Source organism: Protopterus annectens, chromosome 13.part0, assembly GCF_019279795.1.
Source record: "Protopterus annectens isolate FY-2018-M chromosome 13.part0, PAN1.0, whole genome shotgun sequence".
Classification (NCBI taxonomy): Eukaryota; Metazoa; Chordata; order Ceratodontiformes; family Protopteridae; genus Protopterus; species Protopterus annectens.
The window spans coordinates 261,280,856-261,301,239 of NC_056747.1; the positions used below are offsets into that span (position 1 = coordinate 261,280,856).

The 20,384-nt window shown below is 41.1% G+C and overlaps 1 pseudogene; it reads right to left on the reverse strand.

The window, feature by feature from the left end:
• Positions 1-843: 843 nt before the first annotated feature.
• LOC122787889 overlaps positions 844-20,384 on the reverse strand; it is a 112,277-nt pseudogene continuing 92,736 nt past the window's right edge.

A 20,384-nucleotide genomic window follows, 5' to 3' on the forward strand; every position in this document is an offset into this window, starting at 1 on the left:
ATATGTAATGCATGAACTCTTCAAAGGTTATGACTACTGAATAGTGCATCACAACCAGTCACTGTTAAAATCCCTAACCATTGCGATAAGGTGCAATGGCAGCTACTGCTTTTAAATAGCAGATATCTCAGACCAGCTTTTAAGAGATACCATTATATCTTCATATGAGGCCCAGGTCAATAGTAAATGCTTTCAGCAACAGTACAAGCAATGTTATCACAAAGCACTTCATGTTGTGGCTATCGATGTGACTGCTACGTTACGGTTATAAAACTACAGGAAAAAGTAAGCTTGGTAGTCATTTATGAATCTTGTTAATATAGTTCAGTTTCACTTTGGAACCAATGTCTTTTTCACCCAAATGGATTACAGAATACCTCTCATCATGTTTGTAATGACATACATGTAATTATTTAAAATCTAGTTTTACTTAGTTAAATTAGGAATACATCTGTATCAGTCAAACCACAGGATTTAAACAAGACAGGAACTATCTGGGAGTCATTTCCATGCCTCTTATCTCATTTGCTAAATACTGTTCAAAAGAACAAGAGTCTGACAGGTGACGGTTCTACTTCATATGAATTTATGAATCAGAACTTTTTAACATTCCTCTTCAGCCCATGATCGTAGCTGTAATTATTTGTTTATGATTATAAATGATAGTTAGCTTTTTTAAATCTCTTTAAAAGTATTCAGCAGTAAAATGTACAACTGTTAAGAATTACAAATGTACAGTATTATTCTACTTTGTAACTTTTCCATAAGAACTACAACATAATGTTCTCTTCCATGTAATCTGATGTAGTAATAAAAATAATTATTGGATGTAAAGAGATATTTTCAAAGTACAGAAATTCCACATTTTAGGGTTGGTTCATGCATGGCCTTCCACATTACCACTATCTCATAAGAAATAAGGTGATGGATCAACAGAAATTCTCTGTAGTAACAAGGGTCAAAGGAATCCACAGAGGGAGAAGGGGGCCTTAGGCCTCCTGTCCGGAAACCCATGTGAGGGTCTGGTGACAAGCCTACCTTTTGCAGACACATCCCAATGTAAATGTCATCAACTGGAATAAATGAAATATTTAGGGATGCTTTGTATATCTCTCTAGCTGTAAAACTGATAGCAGGAACCTACCCTGCACAGTAAGGAGGGTAACCATCTGTTGGGGCTACTTGCTCAGGTACATAATATTTGCTTGATTTATCACTAGTCAGGTGTACATTGTCAACAAGGTGTCCAACAAACAAATGTTTAGCTCCCTGGTTTCCTTCTAGACCTAACAAATAGTCCACCATAGCATCAGAATTAACAAAGACGTCATCATCGCCATTCAAGAGGAATTTCACATGAGGACAGATCTTCTGCAACCATTCATAAAAAAAGGACCTGTTTGAGGGTCAAATTGAAGAAGGTGTCATAGAAGTCCCACTGAAGGATGTCTCCATTCTCTTCACTCTCCACTGAGAGCAGTTTCTGGAGTTTCTTGCTTTCTTTCTGCTCTGAACTGACTCCAAGTATAAACAGTCACCGTATCAGTACTCCTGCATATGTCTTTTCCTGACCCCAGGTTTTACAGATGGCCTCTCATTGTGTGTAGCTCCCAGGTGATGACTTAATGACAAGAAGGAGAAAGACCTCATTTGACTGCTGAAGGCCACCACATTTCTTAGTGGCACTATGAAGAACCGGGAAATTATGACAGTGCTTGTACATCAGAAAGTTCTTGATTTTGTTTGTTTGTATCTTTCGGCTTTTCCCGGTTAGGGGTCGCCACAGCGGAACTCCAGTCCGCTAATGATTGGCAGTAGATTTTTACGTGCTGGCTTGCCGGACCTAAAGCACAACCTTCAACGAAGAAACTCCCATTCACGCATGTCGACACACAGAAGACATCTTGCTCTAACTGAGAATCGAATGGGCAACGTCTAACTGTGAGGCGGCAACGCTACCGCAGCACCACCACCGCTTCATAAAGTTCTTGATATGCTTTGGTTATTCAGAGAAGCCCTTGATGCCATTCGCTGATGTATTTTCTCTGCATTTAAATGAAACTCCTTGTTGCCATGAGCTAGGAAGCATGTCTGCAGTCTGGCTTGCTTGCAATGATGCTTTTTTTTGATAACCTTTTGCAGATGTCGGTATTGTTTTCCTAGGATATGAAATAAGATGGCAAATAACCCAAAGGTAACCAAAATGGAATACCAGAAAGAACATTTCCTTCCATGCCTAATTAAAAAGAACAGAAAATAAAATCTGTATTAAGCAGGTACTTGACAATTTTAATGTTGCATATTTTCATGTTTTGTTTTCTATGACATTCTTTTACAGTTATTGCCTAAATCTAACAACTTGGAGTTAGATGAAAACAAAAATATAAGCAGCATTGCTGTCTCAGTACTGGAATTCTTTTATACCACATTTGATTCACTTAATTATTTGTTTGTTGTTAACCAGGATATGGCACTGATCAAAACTTGATAAATTTTAGCCTCATCCCAGGATGCAAATGCTATAAGAACAAACACTGAAGCAACAGCTAATAATAAAAGGTAATAGTATATACAGAGATTACAACATTAAGGTGACAAAACACTTGACAACAGTGAGCAACATCATTGTAAAACAAAATGTATTATATTTCATGAGCATGATATGATTGGTCAAGAGAAAATAGAAAAAAAAAACAAGTGGTACTGTGGTTTTGGTGGCAGCCCTACACATATATTTACATAAAAGATTTCTCACAGATTAGAATGAAGTATTGTGATACAAAGACAAAAAATGCACCAGTTGAGATTAAGTGGTATGTCCTGTACTATATCACTTCCATTTGTGTTAGTTAAAAAGAAATTTATCAAATTGTGGTTTAAATTTGGTGTAGGTAGGAAATTTTGTGATATTTGGAGAGAGAGACTGCCAGGCTTTAGGTGCTAGTACAGAGAAATTGCTGTCAGAACAATAGAGCCTCCTTGGGGGGGGGGGGGGGCACTAGAAAGCTGGGGCACAGCCGGTTTGGCTTCTGAGGTTATAAGTCGGGGTAGCTACAATGAGTCTCATTGTGAGAAGTGAGAGACACTCTTGATGGAGTTGTTTATAAACAAAATATCAAAGGAGAAGATTTGCTCTACCTATAGTATATTCCCATTTTACTTTGGACAGTGGTATTGCAGTGATGTCTGAGGTGAGAAAAGTTAGTTATGAAGCTGCAGAGTTTGTTGAAAATAGTCTGCAGTGTAGTGATATTTTTATCAGATACAGCAGAAAGTATTGGTAAGCTGTATTCAAAATTTGTGAGCAATATTCCTTTTCTGTGATGGCTGTGTCTGGTGCATATAGAAATCAAGAGAGATTTTGAGACCAGAATTTGAGTTGGTTGATGTTACTTCTCAGTTTTTCAATGTGCGTTTGAAATTTAGTGACTGAACTAACCAGATGCCAAGATATATAAAATGGGAGATGATTTCAATGAGATTGAACTGGTCTTTGATTTGGAGGAAGTTGTGGCATTTAATAAGCCTTTTGCTTGTCTCAGTGATCACTGTTTCAGTTTTTTAAGGAGTGAGTATAAGCTTTTTGTTTATGAACCATTTGCTAATATCCAATATGTTTGCCCATGGGGTCACTCTAGATGTTGGTTACAACTTGTAAGAGAAAGAGACAGAGAAAGTCTCTATGATGCTGATTTTGGACAGCTTTGTATGTAGGGCTTGATCCTTAAAAAATCACATCATCTGCATATAGAATGAGTTCTAGTTCTAGCAAATCAAATGGAAGTTTGTTTACAAATAAAGGGAAGAGGAGAGGAACAAGTATTGTGCTCTATGGGCATACTTCTAAACCGACCAGATTTTTTCAGAATGTACAGAGTTTTGCCTCATGTTTTTGGTGAGTTCCTCATAAAATTTGCATTTTTCGACAAATCATTGTGATGATCTGAGGATTGACGCCACCAAATAATAACATACATTTAGTTTCAAACTTTAGATCCATCAGAAAATGTATGTTAACAGAAATGCTGTTATTCTAGCAACTTCCTAAGTTTATAAGAGTAATATTTAAAATCTGTCCCTATTTTTGGGGCTCGATCTCCCCATTTTATCAGGCTTTGTCTAGATTTCTTATTCTAAGAGGTTGAGAATTATGCCTGTGGGGCAAATGATTGACTTGTTCCTGTCTATGATAATATGGAGCCAGTTTAACCTTGAAGAATCTATTTGCAAGAAACTCTTTGAAACATTGTGTGACTTCAGCACTGATTTCAATATCGAGTAGATGAGCTAGTAGAACGTGATGATCCACAGTATCAAATGCTTGAGTTGAGTCAATAAAATGACTCCAGTTAAATTGCCTCTATCCATGTTAATCAGGATGCTGTTAGTCAGCATTCAGTGTTCAGCTGTGATGCTTCTGCCTGACCAGAATCTATGCTGTTTATTGGAGAGAATTTGCTATTTTTGTAAGCAAGCAATAAGCTGGTTGTATACGAGTTTCTCAAGAAATTTGCCCAGAGTATTGAGTACTGAAGTTGGATGGCAACTTATAGAGGTGGGTTTCTATTGTTCGTTGGATTTGATTTCCAAATTTTGGATATAGTGATTAAAGAGAAGCAAAGACTGTAAATGTGCAGTAAAGGGGTAGTGATGTACTCCCAGCAATAATATAGAGATCAAGGGCAGAGATTTTCTGAGCCTGTAGAGGAATCAAGTGGGATATGCCTGTGTTGGGGGGGTGGTCTGTCTGACAGCAATCTTCATGAAATGTAGTAAGTCTGTTGGGTGGTGGGAAAGGTGGATGTCAGGGGTGGGTGGTTGGAGAATTCTTTGAGGAAATCAGCAGGGGTGAGTTTATCAAGTGTACACTGGATGGATTCTTGTACTTTGGTTAGATATTGTGGTACTCTGCCAAATACGATGTTGATTTAATGGCAGAATGTTTGGGGTGAGTGATGAAGGAAGCTTCAGTGGAAGATAAGTATTTGTTTTTGAGTCTCAGAATTGCTTGTTTGGTGAGATTCTGTAAGGAAGCACATTGAATGCTGCCATCTACTGTAAGGGCTTTTTTTCCTGGTTTGCCAGGCATTATTGTGAAGGTGCATTTGGGATTTTGGTTTATACAGGTAGTTACTAAGCATGAAGTCCATGAGACTGTTAAGGTGCCTATCCCAAATACCCAAATGCCCAAAAGCACTCTTTGTTTAAATGACTTGCTCAAGGTCATGCAGGCAAATGAAGATGTACAGATTCAAACCCTGTATCCTTGGTACAAGAATGAGCTCATTAACAAGTCAGAGCTTTAGTCATGTGCGCTGTCAGACTGCTCTGTGTGCCAGACTCAGTCTGGCAGTTAAGCTCCTTAGAGTGCCACTCTGGATTGTTTTAACAGTCTAGTAATAATGGTGAGGCAGGTGTTTTAGAAGAACAGGAGCTGTTACATAGGTAAACTGGCAGCAATTCTCTTAGCATTAAAGATGACAGTGGTTGTCCAGTCTATGTTAGAGGGGTAAGAGTGGAGTCTGGTGATATTATTCAGTGATTTTAATTTAAAGGAGATTAGCTGGGGAGTAGGCATTGTACACTGAGTTATTGGGCAGTAGTCACTAAAAGGAGGGATGGATAGTTAAGGGTGAAATCATACTTTGAGAGGTAATTATCAGATCAAGCAGAGAGAATGTTGATTAGAAAGTGTATTTGGTCTTGTTGGTACACAAACAACCTAGACTAGTTTGAGGCCAGCAAGGAGCTCAGTAATATCTTCAGAGGATTGTCCAAGTAGGCAGAGGAGGGCTCAGGTGGGTTCACACTAAAGTCTCACAGAAGGAAAATTTGTCCTGTGAGCAGGATGTCAGCTAGCATGCTTAGTGTTAAGGTTTGTAGCACTGAGGAAGGAGGTGGCAAATTATCAAATTGTCAATGTGGAGCAACTGTAATATTCAAGCCTAATGTGATCCCAGTCAAAACACTAAACATATTTTGTACTGTGTAATCATTTCCTGCATCAATATGTGTAACTTTTTGCTTTTATTTTGTTTAACTAAAAGAAAGTTTTACTTATTTGAAGAATTTTAGTTGTAGGTATGTAGATGGTGAAGAAATTTATGTGATAATAGGTAGTGTTGTTGTCTGCCTACATTAGGGTTTTGTTTACATATGTATCTTAAGCTTCTGCTTCTCTTTCAATATGCTGTATGTGGTGTTGAGGTTTTGCATGTATGGGGTAATCTGAGTATATCTTAATTTGGTTGAAAGGACTGTCAGGAGAAAAAAATGTGTAGAAGAGTAAAAGACACAGAAAACAGGATGAAGTTATTCATTTCATGGTCTTTACACATTCTCCATGATTATAGCAGGGTCAGTATATTAAAGTGAGGGGATGTTGAGCATCTGGAACCTCTCACATGGGAACTGCAGGGGGAAAAATGTTTTTATTTATTCTCTTCGTAGTTGTTTTTTTTTCCCCCTCCAAAGCTTTTTCATTGCTAGTGGTTTTATATTTCTCTTGCTTCATTATGTCTGGCTTTCTCTTTTTTTCACATTCTTTTATTATTTGCAACTGTAGGATTTATTGTTCTGACATAAATCTCATGGGCACTGGTTGGTAGGGAAGGAATCACTAAAGCAGGGAAGACTATGGTCAATTAACAAACGAGCTGGTCAAAACGCAAAAGACAGGAAAAAACAACTGAAACACTAAGTCCAACAGTCCACAGCAGAACGGAGTATTTTAAAATACTCCATTCTACTGTGGACTGTTGGACTTAGTGTTTCAGTAGGGAAGACTATGGTGTCAAACAATGAAAAAAGAAGTTATGTCTTACCATAACGTTCCATCTGTGTTGTAGATCTTTGTTCATTCATTACAGATAGGATCTCGGTTCCGTCCTCAGAATCAATACGGCTGTTTCCCAGCTTTCGCAAGCCAAAGACTCTCGGCTAAGAACCTACCCACAATTCCCCTCTCCTAGTTACTCCAGATCAAGTTTTCCCACCCTAGATAAAAGATGTAGTAATAGAAAAAAATAGTAAGAGGCTCTGTCTGAGCAAATACCCTGACCAGGAGTTCCTAAAGTCCACCAGGAGTCCAGGCAGGGGGAAGGTGGGCGGGAAGTAATGAATGAACAAAGATCTACAACACAGATAGAACGTTATGGTAAGACATAACTTTTTTATCTAATGTCGGAAATCTTTGTTTATTCATTACAGATAGGACGGAGTCCCCAGCTACTTGAGTCCTGGGTGGCCCTAAGGAAGGATATTCCTGAGCACCACAGAACCAAAAGATTCTCTTCCCCTGGAGGCCAAATCAATTTGTAATGAGATATAAAGGTATGAGGTCTTGCCCAAGTGGCTGCTGCGCATATATCATCCATAGAGGCTCTGGAATGAAAAGCTACAGAAGTAGCCATAAATCTGGTAGAATGAGCCTTTATTTTGGAAGATAAGGATAGCTTATTCTGTTGGTAGATAAAGGGAATGATGTTTCTAAGGCAAGAGGCTAAAGTCACTTTGGAAACAGGTTTACCCAATCTGGGTCCTGCAAAGGCCACAAACAATTGGTCTGTTTTCCTGAAAGATTTAGTCCTGTCCAAATAACAACGAAGCTGCCGGTGTACATCAATGGTGTGCAAAAGGTACTCCCCTCTATTAGAATGCCTTGGGAAGAAAACCGGCAGGTCAATAGATTGGTTAATGGAAAAGCCAGAAATTACCTGGGGCAAGAAAGAAGGGTCAGTACAAAGGGACACCCTATCCATGTGGAAGATCAAGTAAGGACTCTTGACACTCAAGGCCTGCAGCTCAGATACTCTTCTTGCTGAGGTGAGTGCCACTAGAAGTATGGTTTTCCATGACAAAAATTACAAATCATATGAATCAAAGGGCTTGAAAGGAGAACCTGTGAGAGACTGAAGCACCAGAGTCAAGTCCCAGGGTACTAAGGGAGGCTTGACCGGAGGTTTAACATGTAATACTCCCTTTAAAAAGGTCTTGCATAGGCGGTGTGACATAACTGAATTATTATCAAGACCATTATGAAAATTGGCAATAGCTGCTAAATGTACAGTGATCGTTGAAGGGGAGGCTCCTGCATGTAAAAAAAGAGTAAGGTATTGCAGGTTCTTTTGAACAGGCATAGAGAAAGGGTCTAAGTTCTGGTCTTTGGCCCAAATAGAGAGCCTAGTCCATTTACTAGAATAAACCTTTCTAGTGCAAGGTTTGTGTGAGACCAGAAGAATTTCACGAACAGGAGATGGGATGTCAGGCAGCCTGGCAATCATTGGAAGTGGAGGAACCAAGCTTTGAGCTTGAGACTGTGCAGGTTCGGATGAATCAGTCCTTGAGGATGAGATAACAGGTCCTGGGAATGATCCAGGACCCATGGGCTGTGAAGCAGATGAGGCCATAGAAACGGGAACTAGACTTGACGTGGCCAGTAGGGAGCAATGAGGATCACTTTGCTTTTCTGGAGAAATTTTGGAATGAGGGGAAATGGGGGAAAGGCATACAGAAGACCTGGGGGCCAATCGTGTGTTAGAGCGTCCCTCAGTGTTTCCCCCTGAGGGGGGATCAAGGCAAAATAGCGTCTGCATTTGTAGTTTAGAGGAGAAGCAAACAGATCACAGCAAGGCTTGCCCCAATGTTGGAAGATCCAATATGCTATTACAGAGTTGAGGGACCGCTCGTGAGGCATCAAGATGTCCCTGCTCAGATTGTCCACAATAAGGATGGAACTCCCGGGAATGTGCATTGTTATAAGAAAGTGATAAGAAGCTATCACCCAGTGCCAAATCCTCATGGCTTCCCAACACAGGGGGTAAGATCTGGTTCCGCCTTGCTTGTTGATATATCAGATGACTGACATGTTATCTGAATGAATTGCAATTGTCCCCGAGGGTAAGGATGCATGGAATGCTTGCAACGCTAAGAGAACTGCCCTCAGTTCCAGAACATTTATGTGCAAGTTGGCCTTGATGGGGGTCCAGGTGCCTTGGACAGTCTTTCCCTGGAAATGCCCCCTCACACCCTAACAGTGAAGCGTCCGTGGTCACCGTGGCCGTGGGTTGGGGAAGACAGAACGGTCAACACCAAAGATTCGTTTGTGGCTTCATCCACCATAGCATTTCTTCCTTGCAATGGTTAGTAAGGCATATCATGTGGTTGAGTGGGTGGGTTAACAACAACCATTGTGCAGAAAGGAGCCACTGCAGGATTCTCATGTGCAGTCTCGCCAGTGGTACTAACATAATGGCAGCTGCCATGGAGCCCAAGAGTTGCAGTACAAGACGTGCTGGTACATATGTGTGAGGAAGAAGGTCTTGGATTTGGTGTCTTATTTTCAAAAGCCTGTGAGGGGGGAGAGAAGCTTGACAGGATGTTGTGTCAAAGATTGCTCCAATAAATTCCAGTGTCTTCATTGGGGACATCTGAGATTTGTCTTTGTTGATTGTAATCCGCAATCGGAGAGCGAGACCTTGAGTCTAAGAGAGGCTTTGGACTAGGAGATTCCTGGTCAGGGCGGTAAGGAGCCAGTCATCTAGATAGGGAAACATCTGGAATCCTTGTAGTCGAAGATGAGCTACCACAACTGCCATATATTTGGTGAACACTCGGGGGGCTGTTGACAGACCGAATGGCAGTGCCCTGAACTGGTAGTGATTGGCTCCCAGCCAGATGCAGAGAAACCTCTGGGAGCGGTGATCCATCTTTATGTGGTAGTACGCATCCTGGAGGTCTATAGAGCACATCCAATTGTCCCTCCCTAGGAAGGGAAGAATCGACTGTGCTGTGACCATTTGGAATTTTTGAGGTTTGATAAATTTGTTCAGTAGGCTGAGATCCAGGATTGGTCTCCAGTCCCCTGTTATTTTTGGCACGAAAAAGAACCTTGAGTAAAATCCGGATCATGTCTGGTCTGGTGCGACTGGTTGGATGACTCTTTTTCTTAGCAGCTTTTCTATTTCTAAGACTGCTAATTTCCTCTGATTGGGTGGTGCATCGGGGATTCATTTGATGGGTCTGGGAGTTAAATCAAATGTTATTTGGTAGCCTATGGATATTATTCTCTGCACCTAAACATCGGTAGTAGTAATAAGATGCCAGGCTGGTAGATGCAGAGAAAAACGACCCCCGACTGTTTCCAGAGGAATGCGATCAGGCTGCTGCTCAGGAGCGCTGGTAGGGTCTGCCAGAGAAAGAATCTCTGGCTCCCTGGTTATGCAGATGCCCTTTACCCTGAAAGGGGCGTCTTCCATATAAGTTGCCTCTTTGCCCGGGGGGGATTGTTCACCATGAGTGTCACGAAAGGATTCTTGGGATTTCTTGAACCACATCTTTCCTCCCTTCTGGTTCCTGGAGTAGGACCTCTGGGGGTTGGAAAAGCATATGTCTGCAGCAGACAAGGTCTTTCCATCTTTCTTACTACATACAAGTGTGTCTCGTACTTTGGGTCCAAAAAGTGCAGATTGTTTGACAGGTACATTGACAAAGGAAGATTTAAAGGGGTCTCTGAAGTCACACAACCACATCCAAGCATTACGTCTCATGACAACACTAGATGAGGCAGCTCGAGCTGCCCCCTCAGTGGTGTGAGATATCAAATGCATCAAGGAGTTTGAGATGGATTCAAGAGTAGCTAGCTGCGAGGTGACAGTGTCACGCACCTCATCAGGCAGTACCCCCACCAAAGATGAAGACATTTCAGAAATTAGTTCTCTTTGGTGGCGAATAAAGTGTGCCAGATAGTTCAGCGACCGAACGGCGAAGGTCACTGAAGCATAGGTCCACTTCCCTAGTCTGTCCATGGTTCAGGACTCCCTGTTTGGAGGATGGATAGTGGAACTATCTTCTGCCAGTTCCCTCTTTGTGGCCACCACCATGACCATAGAATCAACTGTCAACTGCTTGGACCAATGGGGCTGGTCGTCAGGTGTAGATAAACCTTTGTCTGGCCTCCGAGGGACAGGTTCTACATTGTCCGGGGCCTTCCAGTCATGCTGCACAATTAGTTTAACAAGGTCATCTGCTGGTGGGGTCACCCAGGAAGTAGATGGCCAGGCACGGAAGGCCTGCAGGAACACCGATTCCTCAGATGAAGGGTTAGAGGACTTCAACCCCCCCCCCCCCACTGTTTGAGGATTATGAGAATGTCTCCAAATGAAACGTCATCTGTGGGAGAACATGGGGACCCTTCCCCCTCATCACAGTGTCTTCCGTGATAGATTCCTCTGGGGAATCAAGGTGTTTCCTCTTGCACCATTTCTTCCAGGGTGGCTCTCCAGTGGGATCTTCTGAGGAGGACTCCGGAGAAGGGATTCCCTTCAAAGGGGGTTCTTGTGAATCCTGTGCCTGGGGACCCAACATAGTGGGTTGGGAGAGGTGCATGCTAGGGGAGGTTTCTGATACTGATGTCTTTGGTGCTGAGTGTGAGCCTTCAGAATGAAGAACCCTTTCCATCACCTGTACAGCAGGCCCACTTGAGGAGGGAGGGGTAACCTCAGAACCAGTGTCACACCCCGCCTCAAAGACCCCGCCTTCAGTTGAGGGGTTCTGAGAGAACTGGAAGCCATCAGAACCATGGACATAGATGGTGCCAGTGAGAAAATAGGCACCGGACTAGGTACCAAGGTACGGATGGACCAAGCACCACTCCAGAAAAGCATCGGCTCCATTGGAGCCGATGCAGCAAGGGTGGTCGGTGTCAACAGGGGAAACACTGCTGTCGGAGCCAAGACAGTATGTACTACAGTGGACATTGCTACCGAGATCAGGGTGAATGCTGGAGGAGGATAAACAGGGGAAGATGTGGAAAAGATTCTGAGTCAGGAGGAACAGAAGGTCTAGCTGGAATGGGCAATCCCCTAGTTGCCAGAAGCTGGTCCACATCCCGCACTAGGTCTAGTTCAGAAAAACTCGTAGTGGATCTAAAGGAGGCTGCTGTAGGGGAATCAGGTCTTTCTAGAAAGGGGCTAAATCTCTGCCCCAAAAAAGGGTCATTAGTTGGAGAATATCTTGTCCTTGGCAAGTATTCGAGTTTTGGAGCCGAAGAAACTGTCGGCACCATGGCTGGGGATGGTGCATAGGCATGTAAGTCATCGGAGCCCATGAAGCCAAAGAAACTGTTGGCACCATGGTCAGGGATGGTGCCAAGGCATGTAGAGTCATTGGAGCCAATGTGGGAACCAAGGATGGCACCACAGTCAGTGGCGCCATGGTTGGAACCAAAATAAGAGTGAATATCATGGTCAGCACCGAGGGAGAGGGAACAGAGCCTGGTGCCAAAGAGGTCTGCACTGAGGGCGCAGCGAAGCATGGAGCTGACTCGGTTCCATAATTGACAGAGATGCAGGAACCGAGTGACTCCATTTTTCCTTATGTTTTTTTATCTTAGGAGGGGGTGAGACTTCCAACCCAGGTAAAGCCTCCAAGAAAGGTGTCTTGAGTAAACCTTTTAAAATAAATTTATTCTTACGTTCTGCTAGTGTCCGATTACTAAAACTAGCACAAATGTCACAGTCAGCTTTAATATGATCCACTCCCAAACAGTAGACACAACGGACATGTGTATCTGAGTTAGGCATCTTACGTCCACACTTGTCACACTGTTTAAATCCCAACTTAGCTTTGTCTGACATGGTAAGGTAACAATGCTATCCTATAGAAAAAATAAGGGAGAAAATACCAGTGATGTTATTTTAAAGAATACCACTAGTAAAAAGGGAAGGCCTGTCAAAGACAGGAGAGAGGGACAGTACTGAAAAAGGTAAAAAATTAAATTACCAAGGAAAAGGGTAGGAAATAGGCTTAGGTTATAGGCGACAGAGAGGAATGGCTAACTTGACTAAAAATTTAGTAATTTTGAAGAAAAACTGTCATAAAATTAACAACTGTCTATTTAGCTTTGAGAGAGATGGCTAACACGTCTGACTAGGAGTAACTAGGAGAGGGGCATTGTGGGTAGTTCTGTAGCTGAGAGTTTTGGGCTTGCGCGAGCTGGGAAATGGCCATATCGGTTTAGAGGATGGAACCAAGGTCCTATCTGTAATGAATAAACAAAGATTTAGGTACTTTTCTGTAAAACCCCTACCATGCATTTTAGGAGCTATATTGCCTGATTCTGGAGATTACTGCAACAAACTTCCAACAGATCCATAAGCTTACATAGCTGATTTAAACTCAGAACATAATAAAATCCATTTAACTGTATGCTGGGGGGGGGTGTCGAAAAACGATAGTTGAAGATAGTATATAGAGTGTGTGCACAAATCTTTGGCTGTCTGAACTTGAACATGCAGGGACTGCATGGTTTCAATACATTTTTAAATTAAATTCGGAGATGGCAACAGGGCCAAGCGTAAAAACGCGGGGGGACATTTTATGCATAAAACTGGCTTATTAGTCTGATCGCCAGTGGAGGGGGAGTGGCAGCAGCTGAAACCATTGAACAGTCCTCCAGCTTAAATAGTAAAAATAAAATTAAGCAGGGGGGGATTGTACGAGGTATGTATGTAGTGAAACAACTGGTTATGTATTGATTTAAACTGTGCCTTAAAAATAAAACAGATCACTGAACTGACCACTGTAGCAGCAAGCTGGAGATAATGAGTTCCGAATTACAGCAAGTGCAAGTCCAAGATGAAGTTATCTGGGAAGTAACAGGGCCGTGTCAGCAAAACCATCCCTGAAGTCCTACATCAGACTTAATTGACCCTTGTAGCATTTTGCTGCCTTCTGTTTGTCCACCCCCAAAGTGCCAAGTGAAGGTGGCCACAGCGATCACAGTCCAGGACCTAGCAGCCTTTGGTCACTGTTTTGCAAGCCTTTTTTATTTCTCTTACATAAACAATTCAATATTTTTTATACAGTGTTATTATGGTGAAGCACATACCATTCTTTGCGTTCTCCATATGGGGCCCAGGACGTTTTGCATTCCTTTGCCATTTGGTTCCTTTGAAAAGTAATTGTCTTGAAAATTAAACTTGAAAAAAAGAGAGACATGTGAGTTGTCTGTCATGTATGTGCAGCGACAGCGGTGTGTCTAGCCGGAGAAGCCAGGAAATCGAATATTTATATTTTAAAATGAATATATAAATATATATTTTTCCATTGTCTTTCCTCCCCTAAAAAACAGAGAGCCCATCTCAGGCAGATATAATAGGTCTGCAGCTCCTATGATTTGTTCTCTTCTCATTTTGCACTGCCTTTCGTTTTTTCTTGTTATTTTTTTCAGTTTACGATTCCACATTTCATGCAAAAAATAATCACTTGAGCTCATCGTTACAGAGAAAAAGTGACTATTACTCAATTGTCTATGATGGAGTAGGAAGTCGATAAACAAATAAGCTGAAATCAGGCAATATAGCACCTAAAATGCGTGGTAGGGGTTTAACAGAAAAGTACCAAGATTTACAACATCAGATATACACTTCATCAACTGCCTTTTCAATGAACTTAGTTCTCTGAAAAAGCACTTTATCTAGGTATACAGAAAACTAAAGTACATTTTCTGGGGGGGGTCAAAGGCCATCACACACCTCCACGTAGGGGAAGATCTTTTATACCTCTTCTTTATAATCTCCAAGAGCACTATATTTATTTCCCTAACATGGAGACTTCAGGCTTAATGATCAAGTAGAATCAGATGATATACCTTGTTTTTACATTTACATGTCACCCATCCACTCCTCTTTAGTTCCAATTGCTGATCGTTTAAATTGAATTCTAAAATGATCATAAAATACAAGCAAAAACAATTGGGTACTGTATTTCCTTATTATAGTGGCCGGCCTTGGCGATATAGTTAGGTAAAGAGTAAAGCGTCATGGAGAACATGTTTGTAACCGTTACTTCAATTTCCTATTTGTTTATATTGGCCATCTTTTCTTCTGCTTCTTATTAGCCAACATTTCAAAGAGATGCTGGATTTCTTTTTAACAAACTTTAAAGCAAACCGTGTACTATTTTCAGCTCGCTAATAAATCAGCACAGCTCCTGATGCCAAACAGCAGGACTAAACGCCTCCCAAACACACGTATGCTTGTTCTGGAAGTCAAAGGCAAAAGCAACAAACTATTACTAAGCCAACACAGTTCCTAATTCCAAGCAGCAGAACTAAACACCTCCAATAAGCACAGTCAGAGAGGTAAAACTCATCAAAGATAAACACAGCCAGATAGCCAAACTCACTGAAGCAGGTCTTTTTAAATTCCAAAGGGATAAGCAAACAAGATGCCAATAAACGAACGACTTCAATTTTATTAAGCACCACAATACTGCTTTTCGTCGGCGCCCTGCACCAACTTCTTCAGAATCATGTTTACACACACACACATAGAGAAAGAGAGTTTTGTGTGTGTGTGTGTGTGTGTGTGTGTGTGTGTGTGTGTGTGTGTGTGTGTGTGTGTGTGTGTGTGTGTGTGTGTGTGTGTGTAAACATGATTCTGTACCTGGCAGCCATATTGTTATTTAATTCAGTATTTTTATGTTTAAAAATTAATTCTAGTTGCCATTTAATCTGGTAATTGTGTTCTTTTTATACATTAGTTAATATTAGCATTGTGTAAAATGCTGTGTCTTAAACATTTTTTGTTGAATTTAATAAGTGCCTTAAGTTTAGCTGAGAAGTAAAATGGTGCTCGTTTTCTGTTATTTATCGTAATGCATTGTAAGTTAGTCTGAGCATCCACATAGCTTTCTGCGTTTTTCCCAGGTATCCACGGTAACAGGAGCAATGGTAAAGCTGTACAGCTTACTTTCTATGAGGGTTATCTCAAGTATCAACAGGAAGTTCAAACTCTCAGTTCACTACAATCCCTTCTGCCCCCTTCAGGACTTTTGGAAATTGTAATCTGAATCTACATAATGCCCATAACCTAGCCAGTAGGACCACTTATGATGCTAGGGGTGACTTTTGCTATTCTGGAACTTTGGGTTGTGATATATCTCTGCAATCTGCTCTTGTTCATGTGCCTGAATTGAAACACTACTTTATCTACATTGAAGCTTTACAATTGTCATAACCCATTCTTTGGGTAATCCATCCTTTCATATGCTGAGCAAGACCCTTGGCTCATTATTGCTTGATTAAGCAGTAACTGAAACTGGTGCTCTAACTCAAAACTCGTGTTTCTAATCCTGATTTATCAAGATATTGAAAATTAAAGGAAAGAGGTGGGAATGACTTCCATTTAATGCAATCAGTTCTGTGGATCTGGGTATTATTATCCAGATTTTTAATGGTATAAATTATCTCCAGTAGATATGTGTCAGCACTGAATGCACTCATGTAAAAAAATGTATGTGCTTTTCCCCCACAGAGATAAGGCTTCTTTGACTAAAGTACTTTCAGACATCTCCCTCTTCCTCTCTCTCTCTCTCTCTGTACCAATTGTTCCATCTCTTTATCTTGTTTTCTGGAGACTTAGACAGAAATAAGATTGGACATATGCCTGACATGCTTGGGCAGCTGTTTCTACTGTCTGTAAAACATGACAGCTGTTTGTCATACTCATGTCAAGGTGAAAATGAACAGGAAGCCGACCTTTTCAAATGGTTAGCCAGCTGTATTACCTTACTCACCATGAGGACAGACAGCTGGCCTGTTTCAAATGCTGCTAAAGCTCCACTCTTCTGGATGTCTTCCTGCTTCTAGTGTCTGATTTATAAATATGTCCACAGGAAACATCTGTGTCACAACCACATGTATTATATTTGTTATCTTCAGCAAGCATCGTTCTGTCCTCCAGCACGAGAAAGTTTCAGCATTGTTCAGCAGAGCTGTCCTTCAGGTCATCTCATACTGAGTAACATTAATGTTTTCCACTGTTCTCCTTGATATTCTGAGGTAATGCAGTGCACCTATGTCAGGTAGCTAACTTTTTATGTTACCGATTCAACTTACCTTAAAAATCAAACTGTTACATTACTGTGCTTATGTTACCAAGTCATACTACCTTAAAAACTGTCTCACATTACTGTGCTTATGTTACCAGTTCATACTATCCTAAAATGAACTGCTACATTACTGTCCTTGTATTACCTAATCAAATTACCTTAAAAATGAGTAGTCCTATCCTTCCTTATAATACCTGTTAGAAATTCCCCAAAACTGACCTTGTATTATCTAATCAAACTACTTTAAAAATGAATACTGCTGTCCTTATATTACCTGTCTAAACTACCTTAAAAACTGAACTTTTGCATTAGTCTGCTTATGTTAACTATTTAGGCTCCCTTAAGAAACTTAACTGCTGTATCATAGTGCTTATATTACACATTCAAACAACCTTAAAATGAGCTGTTGTGTTATTGTGCCATTATTACTTACTCAAATCTTAAGCTTCAACAGTTACACAAGTGCATATACCCTAAAGGACTTTTCTTCCTTTGGGATACATTCAGACCCACACTTAGTTTTGTTGCTACTTAAAATGATAAGCTCTGTTAATATTAATTAAAAAAAAAACTTGTACATAACCTTTTCTATAGAATTATGTTAATCCAATTAATTAAAACTAAAAAGTTGTGTAACTTATTTAAAAATAAGTTACACAAGTTTTAATTAATTGGATTAACATAATTCTATAGAAAATGTTATGTACAAGTTTTTTATTGATTAATTAATTAATTTAAAGTTTTATGAAGTCATGTGAGTGCATTCTTATTGTGACGACAGTGCCCTGGCCCAGCAATCAAGGAGCCTCAATCTTCAACACCAGGGAGGTCGTCTCCTAGAGGAGGAAAGGATAATTAATACACACAGTAAAGTACACTTTCCCTTAAGAGCACACAGAGATCACAGTCAGTCTGGGGCTGGCTGCTCCCTTGCTCACCAGGGCCCCAATAAGACTCCCCACTGACACAGCTATAGGGTCCAGGTCTCAGCCTAACTGGGCAAACTAGAACCTCCAGTACCCTCTCTGTCCAATCAGCGCTTCGTGTCCCTGCCTAAGTAGCTGACACAACACACACACACACACACTTTGAGATAAGTATTTATACAACTTCACAGACACTCCTGGGGAAGGCTGACACAGATTCTCCAGCTGTGCCCCTTTACCCAGACTATACGGTAGCAATTACTGCCCCCACCCAGTTAATAATATCAGCTACTAAAAGGCCCTTAAAAGGGTGTCCAATTATTACTGTGCAATATTAATATCAAATGGTGATGTGACTATACAGTCTGAGGCTTATCAGAGTGGCCTATTACAATAAACTCTATATAAATATGCAATGTACTCTAGAGCTTATCTCTACACAAAGCAGCCACAGGTAGAAGGTTTTAAACATATTTAATAATAAATAATTAAAACACAAGACAAAACTACTACACCACAGAGATATCTAAGAGTTCACAGATCACACAGAAACTTAAAATAATACAGTAGGACAGGTCTGGTTTCAAAGAAAAATACCTAATTAATCTTTACTAGCTTTAACTATTCCTAAAAGATATCACAGTGCTAAAAACTTACATGTGAGCATAAGCAGAGTGCTGATAAGTTAGATGTCCAGATCAGAATGCTTCAGGTCTCTTGTGAGAAATAGTATTTAAACATTACTAACAAACATGTCTCTAAGGCCCTCCCAACATTACACCATTTTTGACACTTAGGTTTTCCCAGTATTCATATTGCATCATCTTAACACCTGGTCTGAGTTCTCAGGCCACAAAGTGCATTATTTACCAATCTAACACCTGCACAGAAACTTACAACAATAGAAGACATTTCACATGTATATACTAACAGAAACTAAAGCAATAAAGCACCTTCCACATCTAAATTCTAGTCATAAACTTTAGCCTTACAACAATGGACATGAAATCTTCATCCAGCCGCCCTCGGGCCAAATTCTGACATTAAAGGATACAACATGCTTCAATGAGCCAGTAGAGTTCAATGTCGTCCAATATTTTGCAGTTCCACATTTCACAGTGTTTTCTTACATTTAAAAACACAAGCCTGTATTTTACATTTATCTATACAGTTGATAGAGTTAGATATCAAATTCTATTTGACTAGGCTGGCAGCCTTCGCCCATCAGCAATATCCTAGACCTGGTCTTTACCAACATGGGAAACCGGTGTTCCACACCAGAGGTCAATTCCTCATTGGTCAGATCTGACCACAAGCTAATCAGCCTAGACATCCACATCCCACCCCCACCCCCAATTAGGGAACCCATCATAAAAAACTTCTCCAAAGCCAACTTCACACTTCTTAAGACAGAAGTGGCAAACTTCATGACACCCATGCAGACGGCAAAATAGCGGTATGACTGCTGAATCCTACACAAATGCACTTTATAAGCACTTACACGAGTGCATGGATCATGCCATCCCTAATAGAACAAAGATGTTATCCTCCAAAAAAAGGAAGCCAATCTGGTGGTCCTCTGCCATAAACAAACTCTACAACAGAAGAAAGAAACTGTTGCAAAAAAGAGTAAAATCCCATGACTGGAGGAACTCCCTGGTCAACCTCAGTAAGAAGCTGAGATCCCTCATAAAATCCTCCAAAGCTAGTTATGAAACAAAATTGCCACTGACTCTAAAGACAACCACAAAGCATTCTATAGCTATGTCAAGAATCTAAATGGGAAGACTCAGATCTGCTCTGAGTTACAGCACAATGGCACTAAATATACAGAACCAACTGATATTGCCAACGTCCCAGCAGATAGGTTCAGTGCTAACTTTACCCCTCTCTCACCCCCTAGAGGGCCCATCTCTATACCAGAAGAATGCAGAGTTCCTATAATCTTGGCTGCACAGGTAAAAAACACACTCTCCAAAGCCAGGAACACAGCATCCATGGGACCTGACAATATCCCAGGCTGCGTTCTACACGAACTACAGAATGAACTGGCACCCTACCTAAGTACCATGTTCAATCATAGCCTCACCTCAGGCTTTGTACCCACTGAATGGCGCACTGTGAGGGTTATTCCACTCCACAAAGGGGGAGCCACGACGGACCCCGGGAACTACCTCCCCATTAGCCTGATGAGCCTGGTCTGCAAAGCCATGGAACGTATCATCGTGGAACTCATAAACAAAGACATTGGTAATCTCCAAACTCTGGACCCTACCCAGTTTGGATTTGTAAAAGGCAGATCATGTCTCCTAAACCTGATTGACTTCTTTGAAGCAGTCAACAAAGCCATAGATGAGGGTAAAATGGTTCACACAGCTTATCTAGATCTCGCCAAGGCTTTCAACACCATCCCCCACTCCAGAATTATAGATAAGCTCACTAAACTAGGTATAAATCCCTATGTCACAAGATGGGTTGCCAACTGGCTCATGGACAGAACCCACACTGTGAAAGTAGCGGATTCCAAATCCGACATCAGACCAGTGACAAGTGGAGTACCACAGG